This window comes from Furipterus horrens, unplaced genomic scaffold (genome assembly GCF_987537825.1).
Source record: "Furipterus horrens unplaced genomic scaffold, mFurHor1.1.pri manual_scaffold_13, whole genome shotgun sequence".
In the NCBI taxonomy this organism is placed as follows: domain Eukaryota; kingdom Metazoa; phylum Chordata; class Mammalia; order Chiroptera; family Furipteridae; genus Furipterus; species Furipterus horrens.
Genome location: NW_028327183.1, coordinates 3,960,854 through 3,971,141, shown reverse-complemented (window position 1 = coordinate 3,971,141; position 10,288 = coordinate 3,960,854). Strand labels below are relative to the sequence as shown.

The 10,288-nt window shown below is 52.1% G+C and overlaps 1 long non-coding RNA gene across 2 annotated transcripts; it reads left to right on the top strand.

The window, feature by feature from the left end:
- Nucleotides 1-5,450: 5,450 nt before the first annotated feature.
- On the top strand, nt 5,451-7,142 carry LOC149993944 (uncharacterized). Of its 2 annotated transcripts, none has more exons than XR_016507861.1 (3): nt 5,451-5,508; nt 5,604-5,716; nt 6,722-7,142. It is a non-coding gene; the product is annotated as an uncharacterized LOC149993944 (long non-coding RNA). The 2 variants fall into 2 exon arrangements; XR_016507860.1 differs by having other exon boundaries at nt 5,458-5,523.
- Nucleotides 7,143-10,288: the final 3,146 nt, after the last annotated feature.

Below are 10,288 nucleotides of genomic sequence, written 5' to 3'. Positions count from 1 at the left end.
CAGCCATTATTATATGAAATGTCAAAGGGACTTAAGAAAAAGAAGATCAACACTATGAACATTAAAATGAAAAACAAACACACAACTATAAACAACTGAATCTAAAAACTAAAAACAAAATCCAAGTAAGCAAACCAGAGCAGGAACAGAATCATAGGTATGGGGATCATTTGGAGGGTTATCAGCTGGGAGGGGGGAGGGGGAGAAACGGGGAAATGGTGCAGGGACTAAGAAGCATAATTGGTTGGTACAAACAGACAGGGGGAAGTTGAGAATAATATAGGAAAGGGTGAAGCCAAAGAACTTATGCACGACCCATGGACATGAACTAAGGGGGGTGGGATTGCTGGAGAGAAGGGGGGTCCTGGGAAGAAAGGAGCAAAGAGGGGAAAAATTGGGACAACTGTAATAGCATAATCAATAAAATATACTTAAAAAATTAAAAAATAAATGAATAGATGTTCATGGAGACCGAGAGGCAGGCAAGCTGCTAGGACTGGTGACTGGTGGGATCTGGAAGGTTCGTTCCTAGAAAGCAAAGGCTGCGTCTGCAGCAGGTGATGAATGGATCAGGGTGCTCACAGGCTCCAACACCGTCACGCCCGGGGAGCTCTGTGCACCTACCTGCCTTAGACACAACATGACAGACCCCATAAGGGTTCATTCGGGAATTAGTCAGGATTTATTGTGTACCTACTATGTGCCAGGCACACTCATAGACACGGGAATGCTCAGTCCACACAGTCGCAGAGCCGGCATCCTCATAGGAGACAGAGGCTAGAAGCAAATGACCCAGTACGGCCACTCCGGGTGGTGACTACCCTGTGGATCAAGTCAGACAAGACCGTGGGGAGGGTGACTTCCGGTGGATTTCAGGTAGGTCTTCAGTCGGGCTGGCTATCTGAGAAGCTGGCATTTGTACTCAGCAATTGATGAGAAGCAAGAAGCAGCCACGGGAAGATCTAGGAGAGAGAAGGCCACGGCCAAGTCCCATCTGTGAAGTGACAAAGGCCACAGCCTGGAAGTCGGGTGCAGGGTGAGAGGGAGAAAGCGGAAAGTGACAGTCGAAAGGCAGTTAGGACCAGACCTGTGTGGGACCTCAGAAGCCAGGGAAGGAATCTGCCCTGTAAGTGCAATGAGAAGTCACTAGGGACTTCACTGGCCAAACTGATCTGACTGACAGCCACAGAGGGGCTGCCCCCACGGCCCTTTGTCGGTGGGGAATCTCAGCCCGCAGCCCATACGGCAGGGGTCCCTGAAAGTAAGTGGATCAGAGTCCTTATGGCTTTAAATGACTGAACGTGTGTGAATGGGGTGCACCAGTGTGTGGAGACCCCAACAGTCACCTGCACCCAAGGGGGAGCAGAGGGTGCTCCTCGGCTGTAAAGCCCGTCCATGGTCAGCTTCTGCCCGTGACAGCTCCCCAGAGGCCGGGACTCAAACAGGAGCGGAGTTGGTTTCTCCGGATGGTCCCGAACTGATGCAGCACCTTGGTGGCATCAGGCACAGACTCTCCCTTCCCATGTCCTGCCACCCCCAGCACGCAGCTTCCTTCTCGGTGACCATGCTGGCTGCCGCCCTAGTTTTGGCCACATAATCTGTATTGCAGCCAGAGCAAAATGAACGGGAAAGGGGAGGGGACACTTGTTTCCTTTTAAGGCCACCACGGGGACGTCCCATCATCGTTTCCGCTCCTTTCCCATTGACTGGGACCTACTCGCATGGCCATACCTCGCTTCAAGGGAAGCTGGGAAATGTATGTTCAGCTGGGCCACCTCGTGCCAAGTTTAAACTTTTCTTGTAAGAAGAGGGATAGTTCTGGGTTCTGCCCCAGCTGCCTGTCCCTCTGCGCCAGAGCAGCTGGAATGGCGTTCAGGCCTTGGAGAAGCAGCCTCGTTAAAGGAGGTTCTGTTCCCAGAGGACTCATTAATAAAATAAATCATCATCATCATCATAATTAATAAAAATAACTAAGTAATTGAGACATCACTATGTGCTGATTATTCTTCCCCGAACAATCCTAGTTCTGTGTCACATGCAAAGAGCAGGGTTTTATTTTTTTAATTAAAAAAACAAACCGAACAATCATCCCATTGTTCGCCCGCCTCGCTCGGGGCCTGCTCTCTGCGCGGTTTTCCTAGACGTGGGGCTAGAGCAGCACTGTTTAATTTCTGTTTTCTCATCTGGTCCTCCTTCCCTTGTCGCTGGTGGTAGGCCATTTCACGTCAGCCGCCAGGGAGGCAGGGCGCTCTTTTGCATATTAAACAAGATGCTGATACATCACTTAGCTATATTAGAAAATCGTTATAACTCCGCTCACCAAAACTGGACCATGGCCCCCTTGATGGGGTGAGGTAGTAGCACGTATACAAAGATCCGTTTCCTACTCCGTTCAAGTTTAAACTTTTCTGGTAAGAAGAGGGATAGTTCTGGGTTCTGCCTCAGCTGCCTGTCCCTCGTCGTGTACTTAGCAGACTGGCAGTGGGAAGACGGTCCCTGTATTCGTAGACAAAAAGAAGGTTGTGACTCTAAGGGACCCAGAGAATGAGGGTTTTAGCAATTCACCTGTAGTGCCAGTGAACATCGGTGGCTCCTAGGGGAATTCATTTGTATAAAGGTAAAGGCGCAGCAGGAGTGGAAGTCAACAGGTCCCCGTCCTGGCTGTGCCCACGACTTTCCTGGTGATCTTAAATCACCCCGACCCTCTAGCGCTCGGGGACGGGCCCTGCTCTGCACCGGCCCACGCCTGGTACAGGGCCGCTCCCACGCTGCTTGCTCAGGCAGACACACTGCGTCACCCACAGACTGTCCCTCTTCTCTGCTGAGCTACACCCTCACGCCTCTCTCAGCACGACCCTCACTGCGCCAGGGCTGGGCCGAAAGGTGAAACCCTTCGGTCATCCCCGAGTTAGACGGGGTCTAAGACCTCTTCCAGCTTCCACACGTTAGAATCTGATAAAGCGGAGAGCAAAGCAGGAGGAAAACTCAGGTTGAAGGAATCCGTGCGACCATCGGCAGTTGGTAGCATGTGGCCTGGGATTCTAAACAGTAGAGCTTGCTGGTGTTTGCTAATTAAAAATGATGGATCATGTATTTTGGAATAAAGCCTGTGCTCTCTCCTTCACCTTAAAGCAGGAGGAGGTAGAGAATATAAATGCTAATGACATGCAAATATACTTTGGGGACTTTCCTATTTTTATAGCTGAATTCAGCTCCTGGGCAAATAGAGACGAGGACTCTGTATCTACATTTCCCAGGAGTTAACTTGGAAAGTTTCTGAGAGGCTCACGGAATGGCCCCCCTCCATAAGAAAATAAAACTTGAGTTTTTCAAGTTAGTGGGGAAGGAAGAATCTCCACCTGGGGACGGAAGGCGAGACTCTGCAGCTGCAGCCCTTCGGCCTGGCGGTCACCTTTTCCTGTGCTCGGTCCCCAAGTGCTCAGGTGACCTGCACACTGGCCTGCAGCGAGGGCAGAGGGCTGCTCTTGCCCACCAGTGCTGCCCACCCCTGGGGCACAACCCTCCCCTGACCCCTCCTGGCAGAGGTAGAAGGAACGAACAGAGAGAGAGCTATGGATCAGGGTCGCCTGGCTGGCTTGGTGTGACACGTTCTCACTTTGGGCAGCTCCTGGGACCATCCTGGCCCCATATCCCCCGGAAGCACCACTCTGGGCCTGGTCAGAGCTCTCCAGGTGGCCAGATCAAGGCCAAAGACAGCCATGCTCCTGCCTGCCTCCCAGAGTCCTCGTCTCTGTGCTGGGACCTCACGGATGTCCACCGCTTCCAAGAGGCCCAGTCACGCTGACAGGACTGCTATGCTGCACAAAAACCCATGCATGTAAGACAGAGACTCACTCAATAACGGGGATTATTATGTGTCAGCAGCTGCTTCTATAGAAGCTCTACATGGTGCTACTCAGCCATTAATGCACATGAAAATCCCGAAGGACCCAGGGAAAGTGCAGATTCCAATTAGGTGGATCTAGGGCCTGTAATCTGGCACTTCTAATGAAAAGGATCAAGATATGCCACCCACCCCCAGACATGCCATTTTGGCATGAGAATTATTTTGAGCTGGAGGCAGTTGAGTTCCTGAAATCCCTTATCTGCCTCAGAGCAGAGCCGCCCAAAAGAAGTCAATTGGTATAAATCCCACCCTCCGGAATAATGCTTGTCTTCTCTCAGAGAAAAAGTCAGCCCCACCCCCAAACAGATATTGTCACAAGAGTACCCTGTCCCCCATCTATTCTTCTAAGGGCCCAGGTATCTTCCCCAAAAATCAGTTCCTCTTTCTTCCCCACCCCTTTCCGCTACTCAGTTAGGTATATAGACCCGCAATTCACACCAGCCCTTTGAGTTACTCATCACTGGGCTCTCCCACGAATACACGCTGCACAGACTGGGACACTTGAAAACAGTGCTGGTACCCGGGTCCCCTCCCTGCAGACTCGGAGGGAGTTGGTCTGGGGTTCAGCCTGGGCGGGATGTCTGAAAACCCCACAGGTGATTAGAAGGTGCTGCCAAGTCTGACAAACACTAGACCCAGGCGGTAGAACTTGGCCACTGGGGTTGTTAGACACAGCAGTGTTGGCTCTTTGCGTCTGAACTTGTGAACAAGGACGGTCAAGTTGTCGCAGGAGGTGATGAGCCTCCATCCTGTGATGTGTGCAGGCAGGGGCTTGATGAACTCTTAAAGGCGATTCGTTTTCAGATGGCACTCAAGGGTCTGACGGGGCACAGAGGCGCTTGCTGGGGACACGGAGTGGATGGGGCGGTGGGAGGTGGATGCAGGGATTGCCGAGATCTCTCCAGCCCTGAGGTCTCAGGATTGGTTCGTCTATTAGATTAAAAAGTAAATGAGGTGTAGAATGAAGCACAAAGACATGCAAAACAAGAAAACGAGTGCATGCAAAATAAAAATTTTAAAAAAGGTGAAATCCGAGTAACGTCCGTGGTCTATTTAATCAAATCACGCCCATGGGTTTCCTGGTTTTGAAAACGCACCATCAGGGCAACTCGGGCGACGGGCACGCAGAACCTCGACGCGCTACTTCTGCCGTTGCTTGCGAGTTAATCATTGTTTCAAAATGAAAACCCTAAAGTCGGAAATACGTGCACTGAACCCCTGTCTCCCCACCAGGCCTGGGCAAGGGAAGACAGCAGGGTTGGTCTAACAGGGGAGGAGGGCTCCCCGGTCGGGAGGTGCAGACTCCGTGTGTCCCTCTGTCACTCACGCCTGAGTGGGGACATCTCTCAAGGATTCTGCTGGCAGCAGGTGGACGGGGGACCATACAGCCCTTCTTTCTCGAGTGCCTGTCCCCTGACAGAAGCAGGGCCAGTTGAAATAAAGCAACCGACCAGAGCTTTCGGAGGCGGTCCAAGTTCCTGGGGGCATAGCACCTCGTCCATTTCCGGCTCTCCTTGGCCATTCAATGCACTAATAATAAAAACGAAAGCCAGCGCTCAGTCCAGAGGAGGGAGCGGCCGAGGCCGGCAGGGACTCCGTTTGTGGGTGTTGAGTGTGTGTGTATTTTTGGATAACGACTTATTCTGCATGTGGTAATTAGGGCCCCAAGGGGGTTACAAATTTTTTTTTTTTCCAGAACTGGCGAGTGGAAGGAGGAGGCCGCTAACATTCCCACACATCTGGGACAAACAGATCCTGCGCTCCAATTTCCTGTCGGCGCCACTGGCTTCTTGAGGAATTACTTGCTAAGTAAATGATTGTTATAAGACTATGAAGATTCGGTCAATCAAATTAACCTCTTTTGTTCGTCGCCTCCCCCACCCCCACCCCCACCCCAACGGTTCCCTAAACTCGGTGGCTTTTGAAAATGTGTTGGAGCTTGAAGGCCCCAGCCGTCCCCGCATGGGCCAAGTGTAACCTGAGCGGGAGCGGAGGCCCCCAATTGTTTTGCTAATCAAGATTATTGCCCCATTGAGATGTGGGGGCACAGCCTGGCTGACAAAATTTGTCAGTTTCCCATGAAATAGTTCTGTCAGTTTAGCCCTGGTGCTGGCAACTATTAACATATAAATGAAGTTTCTCCCTCCTCCCGTTCCCCTTCCCCCACACTTCAGCCACCCTTCCTAATGGAGGCAGAGAAAATATAAACACACCCCACCCCCAGCTCCCATCCCCTGTAGGAGTTTAAATCAAGCCAGCTTCTTTTCTTCAGTGCCTGGAAGTCCTGTGGGGGGGCGGGGTTCAACAAGAAAGGGGGGGGGGGGTGCTGAGAGGAGCTGGTTTGCACAGAACTACTTTTAAGGCATGACACCGCCCGGCCTCATCCCCCGCTGACAGCAACAGGCGACTGGCCGGGCCTGTGACAGTACAAATGGCCGTCAGAATGCCAGAGCAGACCTCCAAGGCAGCCTTGGGACAAAGTGGCAAAGTGGAACACAGGATCTGAAAGGGTTATCTTTGCTCAGGGGTCATACACTCAAGATCACTGGCTAGATTGGCTGACTCATGGCAGGACACGGTGGGTGGGGGCCCGACGGGGTCCTCCGAGCTGGCTCTTCTCACATTGGCCTCGGGGACAAGTGTGGGGCCGGGCTGTGTGGCCTGGCTGAGCTAAAGGAAGGCAAGCCATAAGGTCGCTGTCTTCCTGTTTCTTCCAGGATGGGGTTAGAACGACGGGGAAGGAGACCAAAGAACGTACGACTTATAGTTTTATGTTTCATAGATAGTAATAGACGTGTGTGTTTATATCTGCAGCCACCTGCAGAGCCGGTTGAAAATGGTTCTGTCCTGTTTAACAAGAGATGCTTTTCCGAGGCAACACACCAAAACCAAGTCTCACAGCCCACGCATGCGCGGAGGAGAGAACTTCGAAGTCTCACCCTTCCCCTCCGCCCCTCAGAATCAGAAGACGAGGACACAGCTGGAATTGGAGCCGTGGAACCCTCTAGAAGCGAAGGGTCCCTTGTCCAGGAAGATCCGGTGCTCACGCCTCTTACCATAAATGACCAAGTGCCAAGGCCCTCCCATTAAAACTTGTCCCGCCGGCGCTCCCTAACACCGGTTCCCCCTTAACCCTCAAAAACCCACCTGGACCCGGGACCCACCAGGGAGTCCTGGCTTCTGAGCATTAGCTGCCCGTGCTCCTGGGTGGTGCCATTCGGAATAAAATAGCCCATTTTCCGCTGCAACTCTAGTGTTTGGCTCTGCCGGCGCCCGATGGACAAACTCTTTCTGTCCAGTGATGTAGCATCTCAAACATCGCGGTAAAAATGAACCTGCAAAGCCGAAATGAAAGAATTATTTATCTCTGAATATATATGCATGCCTGCATATGTTTAGACACACATAATATCTTAAGCACTCGGGTATAAATCTAAATTATATGTATAATTCAAAACGGTGTCTACCCTTGTATATGGAACTTACATGTATGTACATGTATATGAATCTGCAAGGCAGCGTTACTAGCCATCTGGAGCTATGTTTCTCCTAGTGCCAGGAGGCCTGTGTGCTTGGAGGAGCACCCAAGGTGATTCTGACAATGGGGTGAGAGGCCCCACCCCCAGCAGCATCCGTTTCCCCATCTGCTGCCTCCCGCTGCCTGGTGGGAAAAGACACCCAGCAGGGAGGTAAAGGGTCCCCCAGGAGGCCCACCTGGAAGAGGCCGGAGCCCGGGAAAGCTGCCCTGGGCCTTCTGTCCGGCCCGCTGACCACTCTCCTCACAACGCACCTGCCAAGACGCAGTCACGGTGGGGCTGCCCCACCAGAAAGGCCCCGCTTGGCACGTTGTGTCGGAGCCCGGGCATCCAGCCGTTAGCCAGACCCAGATATCATGTTCGATTGATTTGACGTGACTTTGAATGTTTCATCGTGAGACTGTAGAAAAGTATAGGAGTTTTCACCAGGACCGCTGTACAAATCAGCCTTTCAGTCGATACGGTTTCACCATGAAAGCCTCTAGCATCAGGCCGCCTAGACTCCTAGCGGTGTGACCGCTGGCAAGTGATCTAACCTCTCTGTGCCTGAGTGTCTTCCTCTCCGCCTGGCCCCGAAGTCAATAAGGCTCTTGACCTTAGAAGAAGAGGGGGAGAGCTCAGCCTTTTTCTTTTTTCTTTTTTAACTTATTCATTTTTTAGAGAGAGGGCAAGGGAGGGAGAGAAAGAGGGAGAGAAACACCGACGAGACAGAGAAACATCAATCAGTTGCCCCTGGCACACACCCCAACCGGGGACCGAACCCGCTGCCCAGGCCTGTGCCCCAACCGGGAATCAAACCCGCGACCTTTTGCTTTGCAGGATGACACCCGACCCACTGAGCCACACGGGGCAGGGGCAGACACTCAGTCTTGGGTTTTCCAGTCTCCAGAACGGTGAGAAAACCGTTTCTGTTACTGAAGTCACTCAGCCTGTGGCTCGGAGGTACTGCGTGCGGACTGGATCGAACACTCTGAGGTCACACGTGCCTTCCGAGGGACCCCGCAGATCCTCGCGACAAATCCAGAAAAAAGATTCTAGAGATGTGAAAACTGCCTCTTGGAGAGGCTGGCCATCTGCCAAGCTCCCTCGGGAAGCCACTGCAGAAACTGTATCCTGAGCGCAGGGCTTTCTTCCCCGACACGCAGTGTCTCAGCCCCGTGGCATTCGGCGGGCAACGGTTCCCAAACTCAAGATGCCTGGAAAGAGCCCAGAGAACAGCCGCTTCGTGGGGAAGACACTGGAAGGTGCTGCAGGGCTGACGATCGGGGGGGGGGGGGGAAGGCCCCCTGGGGGTGCGGGGGTCGCAGGGGGGGCCTGCGAGCCACAGTTTCACCACCTGGATCATTTTCTAAAATAGTTTCATTTGACAAATGAACATGGGCTCCCCTGGAAGCAGCCAACTTTGGCAGAGATTAAATAATTAGCATTTCAAAGTGTTCGAGTTCATTTCCCCCTTTGCCAGGGTGAGAACCACTGCAGGCCGAAAATGAGCTTCTCCCTTCCCAGGGCTCAGCCCAGGCGGGGGGCTTCCCAGGGAAAACTCGGCCAGCCTGTGGCTGCCGCGGGCTCCCCGGAGCCAGATCTGAGTGCTGGGCGCATCCGGGCCACCTGGTGAGGGAGCGCTTATTGCCACCCTGCCTCAGACAGCGTCAGGCATTCCTTCCGGAACCAACGAGGGCCTCGGTGCCGCTCCTTTTGGCAGAGGTAGATTGCATTACTTTAATCACCCCTTTCAAGGGGTTTAAGAATAGAGTCAGCCTGCCCACACAGCAAGGGAAAGAGGGGACATCACTGGGTTAGCAGAGGAGCCTAGATCTGTGCTGCTGGGTACGGTGGCTACCAGCAGGTCAGTGACAGGATGGGGCCACCCAGTGAAGAGGGTGCCTGAGCCCTGGCCAGGAGCTCAGTTGGTGAGAGTGTCATCTCAATATGCTAAGGTTGCAGGTTCAATCCCTGGTCAGGACACATACAAGAATCAACTAATGAATGTGTAAATAATGAATGTATGAATAAATGCAACAACATATCTATGTTTGTTTCTCTCTCTCATCAATAAATCTAAAACATTTTTTTTTTAAGGGGGCTCAGATCAGGTCTGTCTTAGGTTTGGTCAAAGACAGAGTCTTTGTTAGTGGGTCTCCCTGTATTTTACGTTGGTTGTGAGGAGCTCCTTGGTCTATGCGCTCCTTGTTCAAATCCAGCAGAAAAATCAAAGGTGGCTTTATTCCAAGTCCCCAGAAGAAGTCTAAAGATTCATTCTGATCGGACCAGCTTAGTCATGTGCCACCCTCTCGACCAGGAGGCTGGGTTAGCATGGACACATGTGCCCCTCATGGGCCAGGAAAGCAAATGGGACCATCCACACCCTGGAGGTCCCAGACAAAATCGGGCTCACATTCTCCCCTCAATTTTCACAACCCCCGGGGCAAGAATACAGATGGAGCTCCACAATCCATGTGTATACATATTTAAAGTTATAAACTGACCAAACACGTTGTTACACAAAATAGGCCCTCTCTCTGCCAGAGTTACCAGATAAAGAAGTCCTGATTTTTTACTTGCTGAATGTCAGCCCCATGTCCACCTGGACAAATGGACCTCCAGAATGATAAAATGGATTCTGTGAGGCCCCGCCTTGTGAGCCCCTCCAATGCCGCAGATGAAAACAGGAGCAGAACATGGGTGTGTCTCCTTCCTGGAAAGAGCACTTGATTATGCACAAACGGACTACAGTCTCCCTATCTGTGAAGGTGCTGATACGCTAATTAGTCTTTTTTATTTCTGACCTGATAACTTTTTCACTGTGGGGTCTGTCTCACCCTTCAAAGCAGGTTTCTGAATGATC